The 18,629-nt window shown below is 41.0% G+C and overlaps 1 protein-coding gene across 2 annotated transcripts in view; it reads left to right on the plus strand.

Moving 5' to 3' along the window:
• Positions 1 to 239: 239 nt before the first annotated feature.
• The window catches only part of TAFA2 (TAFA chemokine like family member 2), a 192,032-nt gene continuing 173,642 nt past the window's right edge, over positions 240 to 18,629 (plus strand). For both annotated transcript variants that reach the window (XR_008747908.1, XM_055809031.1), the window contains exon 1: positions 240 to 1,024. The gene's annotated coding sequence lies outside the window, so the exon portion shown is untranslated. The remainder of the gene's footprint in view (positions 1,025 to 18,629) is intronic.

Here is an 18,629-nt window from a genome sequence, read left to right on the forward strand (position 1 = left end):
CTCCCCGGCCACGTGCGCCTGTGCGGAAACTTCGCACCCCACGCGGCGCCGCTCGGGCGGGGAGCGGAGCGGAGCGGAGCGGCGCGGAGGCGGGGGCCGCGCCGTGCTGCGGAGGCAGGAGGCGGCCCAGCCCCGGTGTGCGTGGGCCGCGGGGGAGGCGCGGGAGTTGCCGGCGGAGCCCCGCTCCTCGGTCAGACAGAGCGGCGGGCGCGGGGGCCTGGCACCGCGCACGGGGCCGGGCGGAGAGCAGCGGGCGGCCGGGCAAACGGCGGGGAGGAGGAGGGCATCCCTGCCGCCCCCCGCGCAGGGCGCGCCTGGAGCCGCCGCTGCCTGTCCCGCCGCCCGGGGCGGCCCGCGCCCCTCCGCGGTGCGGTGCGGTGCGTGTATGCTGGGCGCGGGGCGGCTGCCGCTGCTGCTGAAGGTGAAGCTCTCGCTCTCCAATTACTTTTCCCAAGAGGGAGAAGGAGGGAGCAGGAGGGGGAAGTCGTGCGGTGTGTGAGGCGCAAACCAATCAGCGATGCTCTAACGGAGGGATTGCTGCAGGACGCGCCGGCTTTTCCTCCCTTCCTCTGCCGGCGGGGCTGAATCGGGACCGCGCGCAGCTGGCGGAGGGGCGGGAGCCGCACCGGGCTGCAGGACTTCCTCACTCTCCGCTTTTCCGATACCTAATCCATACTTCGTCCTCTTAATAATATTATTATTATTTTTATTATTTGAATACTCTGTCATCGTGCACGAGAAACACTTCAAGTCTTCCCTCCCTCCCCACGTACTTCACCCTTCCTCTGGCATCCCTTAGCCGGATTCCTGCTGTATCCCCCGAGAGGCGGGGCAGACCCGGACCCCGCGGACGGCTGCCTGCCCCGGCGCGGCAGAGCCGAGCGGAGCGGAGCGGCGCTCCATGCCCCGGGCGCTGGCGGGGCGCGGGGCGTGTGCCGGCGATGCCCGGGCGGTAGGGCTGGAGCTCCCCCCCGACGGGAGGCGGCCGATCGCTAGGTGTTTCCAGCAGGGAGCGGGGCTGCAGGTAGGTGAGCGGAGCGCTCCGGGGGCGTGTGTCTGCGTGTTTGTCTGTGTCGGCGCTGGTGAGGGTGGAGGGGTGCCCGGCTGGGGGGTGCCCTCCGCGGCCGGCGGAGACCCCGCGGGACGGCGGGCGGAAAGCGGCCGCGGCGGGGCCAGGCGCAGGCTGTGCGGGGCGGCTGCTGCGGGCTGCTGCTCTCCCGCTGCCCAAAACTTGCGGAAAGCCGGGTGTGAGGGGGAGCTGCTCGGCCGCCCGGGCGCGGCTCCCGCCGGGCGCCTGGGGCAGCCGGCTCCAGCCCTGCGCCGGGCGATCCGCAAGGCTGCCCCCCCCCCCCCCCCCCCCCCATTTAATTTGGTTTCATTCAAACCAACACTTCAGCAGAGCCGTGGGGGGACAGGGGAACCCACCCATTTTTCAGCCCAGCTACTTGCACTGGAACGGTGGCCGCTTACTCGCAGAATGCCCGGGTACGGGGGGGTTTATCCTGCCTCGGAGCCCGGCCGCGCTACCGGCCGCGCTACCGGCCCCGTTACCGGCCGCCTTCAGAGAGCGGTGGAAGGAGGTGCGTGGAGTCCCTCTACGAATCCTTAAAACAAATTGCTATAAAGAGGCGGGTCATGGCTTAATTTCTGTCTGTGTGTGACGCTCCCCAGGTTGTGGTGTATATGAAACGTATCTTGTCCATCCACGTTGCTTTCTTCGCATTTCAGTGAAATCACTTACCTGCTAAATATGTGGCAGGTTCCGTGTGCCAGGGTGAGAGGGCTTTTCCCTTATTCCACCCCATTTATAGTTTTGGAAGAGAAAGTTTTAAAATAACCTCCTTTGTTGCTGTGGAGCTGTAGGATCGGACACCAGGTTTTCTATGTGAAGAATAAAGAGCTATAGCTTGCACTGCCCTGTTAGGAGTTGCTGTGCATGGCTCTTCTGAATGTTTCATTCTTACCAGGAGTTAACATCATTGCTTAAAGCATTTTAAATTATATGTGTAGTTACAGTTGTCTCTTTCCAGGTTTTGCTTGGAGATGATCAGTATTTTTTTTAGAGCACTAAGTACTTTGCTTCCACCCACCACCCCCCAGCAGACACCGGCTCAGTATTTAAAGAACTGTGCTTTGCCTCCTGCAGAACTGTCAATTTAAATAATAAACATACTCAACCCCTACCCCTGAAAGCCCTGTAAAGCATTCAGGGTCTTAGGGTCTTCGCACAGCAGTGGATACATTTAAATTGCTATTGACTAAATGATAATTGTTATCTGGTTTCTCTGTCTTACCAGTTTCAGACATTAGCATTCACCCTGCCATATGTTTAACACTTTAAAGCTACTTTATGGGCTGATCTAAGTGAAATCAACTGATAAATCAAGATTCTTCTCTGTAGTGTAGGGTAAACACTAGAAAAATAGTAGTTCAGTGGTACTGGGAATGTAGCTTAGCTGAAGTTGGGAAAGAGCATACCAAGGCATTTTTATCAGGGGTGGCAAAGGTTACATCTTCCATTATACTTTTTTTGCAACGATTGTGCAGTCATTTCATACTGATGCTTAAACTGTTTTGCGCGTGTATAATTAACAGTAGTAAAGTAATTCATATAAATGGCATTATTAGCATTTTATTTCAGAGAGCTGATACTGCTGAGGCATTAGTGAAAGCTGTCTGTTCTTTGTTTTCATAAAGTCCCCATTTCCAAAACTACAGTACTGTTATTTTCATAAATGTAAACTGCCGAAGTGCCGTAATTTCAGTGGCAAGCTTTGCTCAGTTAGCTGATAGCAAATCAGGATTACTATTCACTGGTTCCACATGTTGTTTGAACATAAGGGGGGGCTTTCATAAATGTGGTATTAATTTTAGATATGCTGCTGGTAGTGGGTGACTTTGAGATAAAATCTTGATTCCTGTCATGCTGTTTTAATCAGGGAATGATGACTAATCTGGCAGCATCTTTTATCATACTGGACATACGGGGTAACCTTTTTACCTGTCTCTTCTTACGATCTGAGGGATCTCAGCTTTATGTGTAGATGCTTGTAATGCACTTGATAATTCTTGTGGGGAATACATGAAAAACTTGTTCTGAACGGAAGTAAATAGATGTACAGACGGATATTGGGGATTGCTTTACTGGCAGGTTGCAAAGTGATGATTCATTGAATCTACCTAGATTTACCTAAAGCAAATAATACTTTACGCTGAATTGTGGCGGCAGAGAAACATGTAGCAGCCAAGAAGTTTCATGGTTTCATCACATGTGGTGACAGACTTGATAAAGAACATTTTTACAAATGTTTTTGGTGAGGAAAACATACCATGGAATTTTTCAAGCTGATCATTTTCACACTTGTATTTATTGCTGTCTGTGTTGCTACTTACCAACGTGTGTAAACAGTGCATTAGAAATACGTTGTGTTAATTATGTTGTATGTTTTACTTACTATAAATAAGTAATGGAACAATGCTAACTAGTTATCACGCTAAAGGAAATTGCTTTTTAAGACAAAAATATCACATTATCTAACACTCATCTACATAAAAATGTGATCACCATCTTGAAAAATTATTCTGAATGATACAACTGTGAGTGAGCAAGCAGTTCTATGCCCCTGTTTTAACTTCTGCGGGATTTTATTAGAAATGCTTCATTAAGTCACATTATTCTGCAGCTGTTTGTTCAGTGAAAATTAAAATAAAAATCAGGAAGTTTATCCAGCAAAGCAGTATTATTTCCTTTGTTAAGTACTGAAAGTTCAAACAAACAAAAAAAAAATCCATTAGCATCAGTGTGCCAGAAGCACTGAGTACATCCTATTTTTGTGATATATGGATGGCATTTGCTGATGCAATTCATCAATGTATTTATTAGTCAAACGTCGTCAAATAAAGAGAATAAAGTAAACAAAGACTGCATGATGATACAGAGGCTAAAGCAAGGGAAGACCATGCAAATCTAATTAGTTAGTGTTCACTGTTGTATTTACAGTCTATGTTTAAGCATCTTATTTAAATGCCCTTCTGTCATCGATTTTCTACTACAGCTCCTGATAATTCAGGTAGCAATAGCTTTTTGTTTGAAAACGTATTTTCCGTGTACCTTTTGAAATGCTGAATGGTAAAGGCATTGAGGCAAAAGTTGTGTTTGGATTAATATAACAGAAGGGTCTTACGCAGGCAGAGCTGAATGCTGAGCTGTCCCCATTCACGAGCATTTCTGTACTTTAAGAGGGGCATCCCCAACTGGTGTGGACTTTCATTGTTCCGTTGGAGTAGTTGAAGCTCTGACATTTTAAACCAGCTAGAGTTGTTCCATTTTCCTTAGATCACTGAATGTAAGTGTGCACTACAAAAGGATTTTGCTTTTTTTTTATTAGGATGAGAAAACATTTACATAGTATACTTGGCAGAATCCACTCTAAGTGCGTACCTTCACATTTGAAATACCTTTTAAAAACAGAGGCACACTCTTGGAGCTATTTGAACAGGAAATATGGCCCAGTGATTTGGTTTTGCGAGCCGTTGATACATACTTCAAAACATTCCTCTTCCTAATTCAGGTAAGATTTATAAAACTCATCAGACGTAGGACTGAATGTAGAAACAGCAACAGTAATCTTGATCATTTTTCCTGGTGACAGCTACAGAGCTATCTCCTTTTGCTCTTGGTAGAACTTCGGAAGACAGTGATTTTTGTGCATTGATTCTTTATACACCCTTGCCAGCCACTCTTGCTTACCATATGTAGTCAAGTTATTTATCAAAAAAAGAAGACAAAATAAAAATGGCCACCTAATGTGCTTTTTTACACTGCTAGTGCAAAACAGTCACATTTTTAAGGTAAACAAATCAAGGCATATTTAGAGAGCTTCTTTCATGCAGTGTGTTTTGAAAAACGCTGTGGAGAGAGAAGAGAGAAAATAGACGTGCTTTACAGTGCTAGTTGTGGCAGGACACTGCATACATAAAATGGGTCAAAGTCACTAAAAAAAGCTTTCTTAGCTCTTTCTTCTGTTCAGATACATCAGGACACTGTTTTGTAGAATGCATTGTAGCTGTAGCTATTGCTTAAAGTAACTAGAAGATGCTTTGTATGTATTTGATCCTTAGTCCTTGCGGGAGTAAGCAGTTATAGGAGTAGCTCCTGCTCCTGTATCTTTCACTGCACGGAAGAATCACTTAAATAATTTCATGTGTAAAAAGTGGGAAATAGTCGTGTGTCCCCCCCCCCCCCCCCCCCCCCCCCCTTGTTTAAAGCTTATCAGACCTTGTAATCTGTACTATGTTAATAGCTTACATTTGCCAGCAGCCTCACTTCACATCTTGCTGATCTTGTAATATGAAACTTGAACACAGGTCTCTCGGCACCAGGACAGCATTGTATGCAGCCACCTCTACTGTGAGCATCCCTCTAACAATGCCAAGAGAGCCGTAGTGCAGGGTAGCACACACTGCTTTTTTTGGACTTGCGTGTGTGCTAACCTTCTATGCTTAAATTATGAATTGGAGCTAAGGCTGTGTAAGGTGCTTTGGATTGACAAACTTCACAAGTAAATAAATGCATAAGTACAGTTCAACAAACGTATTCGATTGTATAAACAGAAAACTACTAAGAAATGGGTAAGTGTGAAACATTTGAAATAGATAACCAAGTTTTTAGTTTTGGTTGTATGCCAGCCTCTCTCTGTATGGAAGATTTCTTGCCTCTGTTGCAATATTAAGATCCAGTATTTGAAGATGACTTACTAGACTAGAAAGACCACTGGCTTGATCCAATAAAGCAATTTCCTTCTTGAAATGCAAGGAGGCAGTATTGCAGTACTGTATATTTTGACTGACTTACTAGAACCAAACTGCAATTGCTTAGTGTACTGGTTTTGCTGTATTTTTCCCTTTTAAAAGCAGCATATAATACATTTCTAAAATAAGTCTTTCAGTAACATGCAGTCTCACACTAGCTCTTTTAGATACAGGAGCACAGACCTGACAAGTCTCTCGCATTCGCAGTGATACTCTTGTATTGTGTTTCTTCCACTCCCTCACTGCTGTTTCTGCATCCCATATTGATAAGGCAGAGCTGTGGCCTCTGGTCCATCTTGCCACAAACCAGTTAGCTGTGCAGCATGTAGCCTTCTGCTCATCTCTGTCTGACATGTCATGTCATGGGATGGGCAAGAGGGTATGGTGCTGCCCGTCAGTCACCAAAAGGCTTTTCATGCTCATTTGAACATCTTTATGCAGGACAGTCTTCCTAGTTATGGGCTTTCCCTGTGGCTTCTCCCTCACCGTGTGAAACTACATGTATGAGAGAACCTGTCCCAAAGCCTCTGACGTGCAGTCTCAGGCTAGGTGCCACCTTCTGCCTCAGGACTGTGCAAATGGGAGATCTGTGAGTGCTGCATTAAAACTGTGAGCTGTACATCTCCTTTCGATTGCAACTTTTTTGGTGTTTGTTCCCATTTAAGATATCTGTTTGGCCTTTTGAGTTCTAGGCTCAACCATAATTTGTTGTTGGCTGTTATGTCATTGTACTTAATGGCACTTGCAAAGTAACACAGCTCGATGGCTCTGAGGAGAGATAATGCCTTTCTGTGGCATTTGTGTGTAGCAAACTGAAATTTGGATCTTTTTCAGTAAGGGATGAGAGTCAGTACCATCTGAAGCTTGTCTCATGGTTTACCTAAAGTGAGTTAGTAGTCTTAGTTTGGTTCTTACTGTAGAACTGTCCAAGTTAGAAAAGTCACCACTAGCAAAAATTTAGGATGTGTGCCTGCTGCATGCACAGAGAGGCAAAACCTGAGGTCTGATCACGCAAGGCGTTTCTGCTGTAAGTGTGTGGTTTCAGTGGGACTAGTCAAATTAATTATGTGCTTGAAGACTTCTGAAGCGAGCCTGAATAAATGTTGCTAACTGCTTAGAGCAATCCCTGTTGAAGGCTTGTAGGTGGGGTGCTGTTGGGATGACTGGGTTTGTGTCTGTATTCCGGGTATGAATTTAAGACCTGAGCTTTGTTTCAATGGCTTGTCAGTCCTACATCTTTTATAAACGTTCAATCCTCTTAAATTCAGGACAGAGACTATGTAACAGCAGGTAATTTTCAGAAAGATGCTACAAGTAGCTTCCCTGTATTATAGTGTTAGAAACTATAATTACAATCATGTAAATTTTCAAATGTGATGTTACTGGTGTGTCGCTAAAGTGAAATATTACTTTCTGACAAAGTATATCAGGCTATGGTACTCCTGCAAGAAATGAGGTCATGCTTAAAGTTTAATTGCAGAAAAAAGATCTGTTTTAGTACCATCACAGGAGAAGAATACCTCCTCTGGACTGTTACGTGTGTTTATTCAGCTTAAAAAACATTTTTTTTTGATCTATGTGTTGTAACAAATAAGCTGTACTTAAATAACATGGGAAGTTTTATCTTGAGGTCTGGTAACAGCAGCAAATAATGTGAGATAAGTTCTGGTTTATAAGCTTACTGGAATCAAGACAGAAGAAATACTGTATTTGTATGCTAACATAACATGCTATAAATTCAGATACGATATTATCAGCCAATATGCTTAATGTTGCCTGACACTTCTCATTATATGATCCTGCTTTTTTCTCTTCAATCTAGAATCATGAGGGCTATCCCTTGCACTGGAATTAAGGTAATACTTAAAACACATCACTGCCGAAGTGTCCAAAGCTTCATAATCAAGGCATTGCACTGATATTTGTCGAACAGATTTTCAGAGAGATATGGCCATGAGTCCAGGTGCTGGTGGAGCTTCTGATTTAGGAATTATTCCTCCCCCCCCCCCCCCCCCCCCCCCGCAGATTAATTTTCATTTGTGGTAACAAGATTTTATTATTTTCTCTTTATAAACATTATGATTTCGTTGTTCTGATTTAACCCTGGTAGGCAGCTTAGCCCCACCCAGCTGCTTGCTCACTCCTCCTCAGTGGGATGGGGGAGAGGATCAGAAAGGCAAAAGTGAGAAAACTCGTGGGTTGAGATAAATAGTTTAATAGGTAAAGCAAAAGCTATACTCACAAGCAAAGCAGAATAAGGAATATATTCACTACTTCGTATCAGCAGGCAAGTGTTTAGCCATTTCCAGGAAACCAGGGCTCCATCACGTGTAGCACCTACTTGGGAAGATAAATGCCATAGCCTCAAACATCTCCCTTCCTTCTTCTTCCGTGCAGCTTTTACTGTTGAACATGATGTTGTATGATATGGAATATCCCTTTGGTCAGCCGGCTCAGCTGTCCTGCACCCCCAGGCTTCTCACTGGTGGGGCAATGTGCGAAACAGCAAAGGCCTTGACTCTGTGTGAGCACTGTCCAGCAGTAACTAAAACATCCCTGTGCTATCAACACTGTTTTGCTCACAAATCCAAAACACAACTCACAAGCTACTATGAAGAAAACTAACTCTATCCCAGCCAAAAGTAGTACAGTCTCCATTCCTTATTTTTTATGGTTTATGTAATGTTCAGGTCCCACACTACCCAATGCATCCTTATTAATCGCCCTCCTTCCCTTCCTGCCCTTTGATATGTGCACAGATGTCATTCCCTTAGTCTATGGGTCGCCCCTGTGTAACATCCATACAATGTGCATTGAGTTAATTCAGTCCATGACTTGGGTTCTATCTGTTACGCTGGTCACTCTGGGCAGGAGAAGTGGTGTGTTGTGTGGAGTTATTTGGCACCAAAGCCAGCTCAGTTTGGGTCACTGCTGCGCTTGCACTGCTTCTTGTGAGGCTCATCCTCCACCGGTTCGGGTGGTTCCTGCTATGGTACTTCCTATTAACACGCAACTCAAATCACGGGTCACAACAATTTACATGTATATCCATTGCCGTCTGCCATAGGCCAGGCCATAGGGTTTATAACATTGCAATGAACCATTCCCCTTGCCCCTGCTCCAGCATGGACTTACCCACAGACCAGTCTCCTCAGGGGCGGTACCTGCTGTAGCGTGGACTTGGCCACAGCTGCGGTCACTTTGAGGTGTCCCTGCTCCAGTGTGGCCTTATCCATGGGCTACAATTCCTTCAGGGGTGTACCTGCTGCGTTGTGGCCTTATCCGTGGCCACTTCAAGGTCATCAATCCAAAACACAGCACCTTACGAGCTACTATGAAGAAAACTAATTGTATCGCAGTGAAAACTAGCATGTTGGTAGAAGTGGTTTTGGTTATTGTATCCCAGATTTTGTTTCACCACACAGATCAGCTTGTGGTAAAACCCTAACGAAATAAGAGAATGTAACCCTGGATAACTTTCTTCCCGTTTTAAGCTCCTTGTGCTTTATCTGTGAATCTGAGCCCACGTGCTACATCACTTCATGCTTTTCACTTTGTGCTTTTAGATTACTACGAGGTTTTAAGGGGCTTTAGCCCTCACGTTTGTGCAGGTTGGTGTGGCATGAGTCTAGTTGTGGGCATAGAAATGCACAGTTTCCTTCTACCATTCTGGTCATATTTGGATCCTCATATAATTGTTTGGGTCGCTGTTTATGTGAAAGTGTACTAGGAGAAAGTTTCAGCTTAGTTCAGCTGTTTTGAGCTTCTTTCCCTTTGAGGCTGTGTTGTAATGGTTTAGTTTTGGGGTTTTTTTAATGGTATAATTATTCTTAAATGTTTCAGAATTTATTTGGAGTTGCTTTGATTTATTGCATTATTATAAATGTGTATTTGACATCTAGTAAATACACAGTTCATGCTTTTAGAAAATGAAGCATGCTTTTAAAATCATACTCAGAACAATGGGTGCATAACAGTTACTATGTTTTCTTATTGGAAGAGAAATTAAAAAAATCATAATTATTCACCTATATTAATTCTACATAAACCCACTCTTGTGAGAAGAGTGCTGACACAGCTGTCGCTATAGCTTTGTGAAATCACCCAGTCTCTTTAATGTAACACCTTGTTCCTATTCCCACTTTAAAAACTGAACTGCCAGTAATGACACTCATATTCTCCTCTTCTTCATCATCCTCCCAGCTGCTCATAACCTAACTTTTTCTCCTCTAGCTCTCCTTGCCCTTCCTTTTCTCTTCACTGTTCACCTCATCTGCATTGGTGTCATATGATCTTTCCGAATGTCAAGTAAATGCAGACTGCAGTCAGCACTACCAAATTGCTTTCCTGCCAAAAAAGTCTCTTTTCATGTGCCATGACCCATCATCTCACAGTTAGCTGCAAGTCATTCTGATTCCCAAATTTACAATGTATTTTCTATTTAATGAGCTATTAAACTTTATGCACTTTTAAACTTCATCTTTTCTGACTAACTGCATTCCTCCTGATAATTATAGCTTTAGAAAGAAACAATTAATTTGAAACCAATTCTGCAACAGTAGTGACATTATTTAGATAGCATTCCTCCACATTCATGCTCTAAGGATTATGTCATTATAATTATGTTTGGAAACTCCTTGAGACCATTATATCAGTCCAATAGTAGCCATGTTGTAATCAATAATATAGACAAAGACTACTGCATATGCTATTTTAATAAAACACAAAATAAAAATAGATACATGGATGGATGAATAGTTAATTTTTGCTTTGACTAAATAAAACCCCAATCAGTTTGTGCTCTTTCTCCACCCCAGGAGAATGTTTTGAGTAAACTTAAGCACAAACTCAAATGTTATTCCATATGTATTGCATGGATGTGGACATTTTGGAATTGCTGTTATTCTCATGTATTCTTTTGATAATGTTAATATTAAATTTGTTAGAATAATTCTTCACATTAAGTGGTTGTCTAATAAAAAGTTGTCAAAAATTGCAGATGACTCACGATGAGTGAGTTCAACCTTTGCTGCTCACAGGTTCCATTACATCCATGTATTTATTAAACCCAATAATAACTACTAGTTCAGGCTATATAATGCTGGTTTTGTCATTGTAGTTAATTATATCTAGTTAATGGATACAAACAAAATGTCTGTGCATTCTGCCAATAGCTTAGCTTGTAGTATATCTCAATAACCTTTCCATGAACTCTAATATTTTAATTTTTCCTCTGCTACTTAGAGTTCTGCTCTAGAAAAATATGGAAATGATTGACAGCAGGAAACTTTATTCATGACCCTGCCATGGCAGTAGGTAGAAATGTACATTTTAGAAAACCTTCATTGTTCAGGTTTGAACCTAATGTTCAAGCTGTGGTAAAAGTAAGTCTCTAACAGACTTCCTTCATTTGTTGCATATCAGAACTTGTGCCTGGTTCTCACAGTTACTTTGTGGGAATAATATTGCAAATGTTCCTGGGGGAAAATTTCCTTTCACCTTTGTAGCTGAGGGTTGTGATGTTTATCCTGTGCTCTGCTGGATACTGTAAGTTAACAACTTACCTGTGCCTTATGCACCTCTGCACCCCCTTTGGAGTAAATAGCTGAGTATACAGATAAGTAGTTAAGCAGATAGCTTTCCTTCTCCCCTCATTTCTCTCGAAGCTGGAACTTTTTTTCAGCACTGCTTCAGTTCAGCTGCAATCCTTTCTGGTTTATTGGCATAGTACACATGACAGGCCTAATTCTGTCAGCTGAAATAAAATATTTCTCACTAGTGAATGATTAAGGTGATTCAAAGCCAGATTTTTAAAGCAAAACTTTTTTGATTCCCACAGAATTCCTACCTGTTAAACAAAGGTAAAAGAAAAGTCTGTGTATACCCAATCCTACCTAAACTTTACTATTTTATTGGAAAAATTAAGAAGCTATGATTTAATTCTGTGCCCACAGCTATTCTGAGTTGCATACTTCAGTCTCTCTGTGTCTTTCCTCGAGCAATCGTTGGTAATTCACGGCTTCCTTCCTGGGAGACAGTTTGTAGCTGTCTGGTTTTTTTGATTTCCATATGTATTCTGGTCTTGACCAGAAGATCTGTATGACTTTTATCTAGCACCTGGAAAAAACATCTTTCCAATTACTGGCCAAGCTGTAGTGACTTGCAGTTACTGCCTCTCCACAGATATATTTCTTCTTCTTTTTATTTACAGCCAGTACTCCCACTTGTGTATACAATACATTTACAACCCCAAAAGTTCAACAATCCTAAAAAGGTTATGAACTTATTGTATATGAATAACTGTGTGACAGTCAGAAAATTAGTGTATATCACTCTATCAACAGAAACTGTGAGATAAATGTGCATAATTTTGCTGTATATACAATGTATATACAATGTATGTGTAATACATTCCTGGTTCAGCAGTGGGCTGTGGAGTTCAGATCACAATAATGACACATTAGATTTAAAGGTACATCTTTCTCTGTTTTACCACTTTTGGGGTGGTTGTTTGTTGGCTAATTAACATTTTCTCAGTTGGCCTTTGCCAAAGCATGAGTCAGGCCTACCATAATGGTTGCAGGTATTAGAGTAGGGGTAGTTTCGGAGGTGGAGGGGGTTTTGGAGCTCTGTGCATAGCGATATGTTAGCTCCCACAATGTGATTGTTTCTAGTAGAAGTTATTGTTTGAAAATCCTTGTTCTTTACAGTCACCTGTGTCAGGAGACACCCTCGTGTCAGGAGAATTCTTGAAATTAATTCATAGTCCATGAATTGGAAGAAGTCTGCGGTTGTAGCCCACTGGAAAAGGAAATAGCATAACAGACAAACGATTTCTCTGCTTTGTTTTTATTAGCTGTTGCCGAGGTTCTCCTGGTGTGACTATGGTCTTGATAAAGACATGTAGTTTTTACCCAGTAGCTCTTTTGTGTGAAGGACAACAGACATTTTTCTGTTAAGGAACTTCACTAATGGCCGGAGTCAGAGAACAAATGGGACTAGATGCTAACAGAAGAAGGAAATGAGGAAAAAATACTGCTTCGTACTTTGATGAATGCTCTGTCATGTTCTTTCTGTTGGTTGGTGGTAGCCAACCTTTCATGTAACACTGTTACAGGAGAACTTATATAATGCTAATTCATGCAGTTGTTGAGCAGTTGTTCCTGTTTTGGAGGAAAGAAACTGTACATGGCCTCTGTCTTCTGTTCTGTTTTTATTTTGTGCTCTTTTCACATTTGTGGAAAACATTTCATTAGTGTTTCCCAGAAATGTATAACCATACATACACTGGAGAAAGGCATGAGGCCTTTTCATTCTTAACCATTGTAAATACTTTTTAGCACTGAAGAAGACAAAAACATAATTGGGGAAGAGGAGAATGATGAAGAGATTGTGCATGTCTTTCTTTTTTTTAATGTAATCAATCTTTAACTTAGGCTTCTGTCCAATAAACACTTTATTTGAAAAATGAAACTGAATCTATTGTTTCATTAGGGCTTTTGGGGATTTCCCCCCCCTTTTTTAAAATTGTGATTGATGAAATAATGTCTTTGACAAGTAACTATATAGTAACAATTAAGAACTTCTCTGTACTTAGAAATACATTCTTCTACAAAAATTGGTTAAGTTAAATGTGACTCACCCTAGTAAATAGTAATGCCAATTATTGTAATACTGGTGTAATAGGAAAGCACAACTCCTTGCTTTTCTTTTTACCAGCATAATAATTTATGGTAGCAATTTCCTCAAGTGTTTTAATTTACCAGTTAAATTTCCAATGAACTTGTCATGATTCCTGAACTAAATCTACTTTTTTCCCTTTCTTTGCCATCTGAGGGTACTTCCACCTATCTCTGAATGCTTTCATGACCATATCCCTTTATCTCTCTTTGAGCATAGCCATCATTTTGCCATTCTGTAGTACACACTGACCTTCAACACCAGGCTTCTTTGGCAGATTAACTGATCTGCAACCAGGATTGTATAAAACAGACAGAAAAAAATTAAATCCAAAGTTATTTTTGATACTAAGGCTCAAATATAGCAAAATAAAAAATGGATTTTAAAACAAGGGCTGTCCTTTCTATCTTACTTTTCAGTTCATCTCTTCCATTTGGTAGCTGAGGTTGTTTGGCTTCAGCAGTTACTGAAAGATCTGTGTAATACAGTAGTGTTTTCAGGAAAAGTTAAAGGGCTTGAGCAACAGACACCAGAAACAGGACAGAGATGCAGCTAATTTTGCAACTGCTAACAGCCCTGTCATTGATTTTGATTTTTAAAATAGCATCATATCCCTTAACGATTAACTCCATGTGTTCAGTTTCTCTGCTAGCCGTCAATACTGTAAAGCTTTCAGGCTGAGCACCGCATCCCTCCTTTTTAATTTCAGTCTTGTAGGTGATGAAGCAAGTTTAAAACCTGCTCAGATGGCCTAGATCTGTCAGAGAAAAGAGAGTCAAGCCCTTCACATACCTATTGCAGATACTCTGAAATTCACTCTATGAATCTCATGTAATAAAAGCTCTTTGGGTGGCTGATTTTGATTGAAAAGGTGAAGATGGAACCACCTTTCAGCATTTTCAATGCTAGTAAAACTTGTAGTTGGAATTTACCTTTTTACTGATATTAGCAAGTACGGAAGCTGGAGGACAGATACAATTCTGTTTTACCACCATCTTGTGTTACCCGATTAGCCTGAATATCTTTTTCCCAGCAATTAAATTTTATGATTTGGAATGATACGGCTAGATGTAACTGTAGTCTTGTATGTCTCATTATGTTTCTTTGCCTGTTCAAAAGTATGGTAGTAATTTTACTTTTTGAAGTTATTCTTTTTAATCTTGAAACCTCTGCTCAAAAATGTATTAAATCCCCTGGTGTTTGGAGAAGAGTAATAATGGTGCATCATCAAATAAAATTCCTGAACCAGCATACAGAATCTGAAAAGAACACCTTTTTAGACATCTCCCTTTTTTTCTAACCCCCCCCCCAAAACCAACAAACCCAACCCTCCCAGAAAGCACAAGCTATGCAAGATCAAAGGCAAATACACCTTTTTTTGATTCATTTTGTTGTTAGATAATGAACCTTTGCAAAGCTGCATTCAAAGTTACAATGTCCTATTTTAATGATAATAGAAACTCCTTCTTCAGAGAGTTCAGAGATGTGCAAAAGGTAAAACACTTGTGTGTCACCTTGTTGCTGCTTTGTGAAGTCTAAAGAAGAATCCATTGCTGCTTGGTTTTCACTGTTTTGTTGTTGGAAATTTAGTCATAGCCTACCAAAAAGGACAGTGGAGGCAGGATTCAGCATGAGATTGACACCTAAAATAGGTGTTCAGTTGTAACTATCTCCATGTGAGGCAGTTGCTTTAGCTTCGTAGTCAAGGGAGATCCAGGGTAGGGTTCGGGTGCATAACATAGTTTAAACACTCTAGAGTATCTTGTCTGGCTTCCAAGTGCTACTTCAGATGGGTGAAGAATCTGACCTGAATCAGATGTAAGATGCCTTGCATCGTATCTGCCAGTCCCTTGGGGATCTTAGATGGTTCTGGATTGTTATGTTCAGGCACCTGAATCCTCTTTCTTATCAATAGATGTGCAGAGTGATTCTGCTTGCTCTAAAACAGATACCTGCTTTGGGTCAGCTGAATTGTACTTCAAGTCACAGAAAGTTGGTCAAGTTGAATAACTTGCCTTAAAGGTGTGTTTTAGCTATCTGTAGTGAGTATTTTAATGTGTCAAAATTTCAAAGATACTTTGATGGGCGTTATAGCACTGTATCAGATCTGTGACATGTCAGACATCATGTTTAGTCAACTGAACAGAGTACTTAGATTTCAACGCCTACATTTAAGTGTCTTATTCTAGAACATATTGGTACCTATGTTACTGATTAACAGGAAGAATAATAGCATCATATACAACACTTATGAAATGAATTAACCTTGGAGGCCTTTTCTGCTAAACCTTTTGTTTTCATCTTTTTCTTTGTCATTTAGTGATGTAGTCTAGTGCAAAATCCTAACGTGAAAAAATACCTCAGTTCCCCATTGAAAGGCTGGATCTTCAGCTCAGAACTGAAAAAATCTCACAAGTCATGAGCCTCTTAGTCAAACTGGGTAAGCTAGATTTAATGTTTCTGATAATTCTGAGAGAAATAAATATCAGAGAATAACTAAAAAGTAGGACTGGAAAGGGAGATTCTAGCTTTCCTTCTAAATCATAAAGAGCATGACATTAATTAGATTTTATTTCTCAGGTCAACTTTTGTTGCTGAGAGCATCATCGAGAAGGGTAGTTAACTTCAGAACATGCATTTATTGGACTATGTTGTAATAAGGGGCAACGAAAGTTTCCACATGAATGAATAAGCATATACTGAATGCGTGTAGAAATCTATTTACAGTGTTTCAGAGCAATAAAACAAATGAGCATTCATGAAAGAGGCATATTCTGTATTAATTATTTTGTGACAGTGGCACTTAGCATAGCTAGTCAGGAGTGAGGTGCTGAACAAGTATAAAGCAAAAGTTTTTTCTGTCCTTTACTTTCATTCACTTGCAAGACTGACCCCTGCAAGAGAATCTTTCAGTCCTTATTGCAGCTGCCTGCCATTAGGTCTGCAACTGTAACTCAGAATATTGCCCTAGCTGTGGGAGGGGTCCATGTGCCTTGACCTGTGATAAGTGAGAAGTATATAATTTCTTACATCTGCTAGTGTTTTATCAAAATAAACAGTGAGAATGCTATAAAGATTTCCTTTGTGGTTTTGATGAACATGAACAACTTGACTGTGATTCGTAAGTTGCTTTAGTTTGGGCTCTTTGTAGAATATAGGTCTACTGGGATCAGTCCCCAAACTCCCATCGTGCTCATTGGAGCTGGATAGAATTAATCTACGGAACTGGAAGAAAAATGACGACAGAAAACTAAACAAAGCAATGCTCTGTTCTTTGTCTAATGGGAGTAAGTAATTAAGATACCTGCTTTTCTACTGCTTTGGTTATGAAACTCTTTACTCCACAATTACAGAGAATTTTAAACATAGAAGTTGTTTTGCTTGTAATTTTTGTTGTGAAGTGATTCTTAGGGTAGGCAGCAACAGCTGAAGTCACTAGGTAAACAAAATGCTTGGGCCTCAACCCTGACATCATTAGGCAGTGTACCTTCTCTCCTCATCCCATATGCCCCTCTTTTTTTCTTCCCCAGAATTCCTGGCTTCACTTCTCACTATCAGCAAAATAATTGTTGACTGTATTTTAATTTGCCAAGGGTCTTCAAAGCTCTTCACTATTCCTAGACTATGAAGAACCTGCCTTGATTCCTCCAGTATCTGTATTTGAGAAGGTCTTGTTGCAGGACACTTGTATTAGCAGAACATCAATATCTGACTAATTAGAGAATGAGTAATGCAGTTTTCTAACTTTAGAATTAATTGCAAAACACATGAATGTTAATTATGGTTGGAAAGATCCTAAGTGCCATTTTATGAAGAGTTCTTATAATTTTAATTGCAAGAAATGATGCAAATAACCAAAGACGTAACATTTGGAAAAAAGATTTCTCATGTTACTTGTAATACAGACATAAAATATTTCATGGCAGGTAGAATTGTAAGTTCCTGCAAGAATTTGAGGATTATACTTCTCTCAGTGAATAAATGTTATTCTTCTTATGTACTTACCTGCCTTCTTTTATAACCTCCCCCAAAGTAAAAAAGTTTTAAAATTTGCTTTTTAAATGCTTACACCATGAAAAAAAACCCAAACATTTTGCAATTCCTAGTACATTATTTGTGATAACTTGGATAACTGTTATTGCCGGTTTCAAAACTAGTGACCTAATCTGTCTTCAGATATTAGAGTGGATAGATACACTTAGATTGATGGGTACAGTTTAAAACCCTAGGGCCTCTCTATAACAGAAAGAATTAGCATCAGCAATCTGTACAGCTGAACTGGTGGTGAACGCTGTTTAGGTAAAAATGAGCGAAGGAGGAACTTTGTTCAGCCCTGGTTCAAAGTGACCATTACATGTAGTGGACCGGGTTTTGACCAAGCCATAGGCCTGCATATGGCGGGAATGCCCATGAGCTGTGTGGTAATGTCTCTAAAGCCAGACATCTAATGGTTAGTAACAAGGCAATACTACATCTGTTTTGGGCCTTTTTTGTTGTTTGTTTGTTCTGAGTTCATACAAATGCATATCACAAAACCCAAGTACAAACAGCTGACCAGCACTACTTGTGCAAAGTGGAACATTTCTGCTGAACCCGTTTCATTCCACTCTCTATGACCCTTAGAGGGGGTAGAAGTACTTGAAAGTTCTAACACAGTGTGCTCTAGAAGGAGCACACATGCTGTACACATGCATATATGTACTTGCTGTAAACAAACACAGACTTTGAAAAAGAACAGAAAATAAAACTGATTTATCTACTTTTTGATTATTTACATGGTGGCTTTTATAGGACCCATATTAATCAGGATACATATATACCGTGTTTGTAGTGAATATGTCAAGAATCATTCAGTTATTTCTCCATATTAAGCAGATTGCATTATTATCTTAGGTTCACTATTTGCATCACATTTGAAGCACTAACTTTGTAGCTTTTGACAGGTTTTATTTCAGTTGCTATACAGATGTATTTGTAATCAGCCCCCATTTTTGTAATGAAAAAGGAGGGAGACAACAGAACTTTGGAAAGCCCTTCTGAATTGTTTCACATTTTGTTTCCTCACAAGCCTTCCCAAATGAGTGTATTAGCATCACTTCTAGAAGAATTTTTGCTACTTTTACTTAGTTCTTCATATG

Source organism: Falco peregrinus, chromosome 6 (genome assembly GCF_023634155.1).
Source record: "Falco peregrinus isolate bFalPer1 chromosome 6, bFalPer1.pri, whole genome shotgun sequence".
NCBI classification, from domain to species: Eukaryota; Metazoa; Chordata; class Aves; order Falconiformes; family Falconidae; genus Falco; species Falco peregrinus.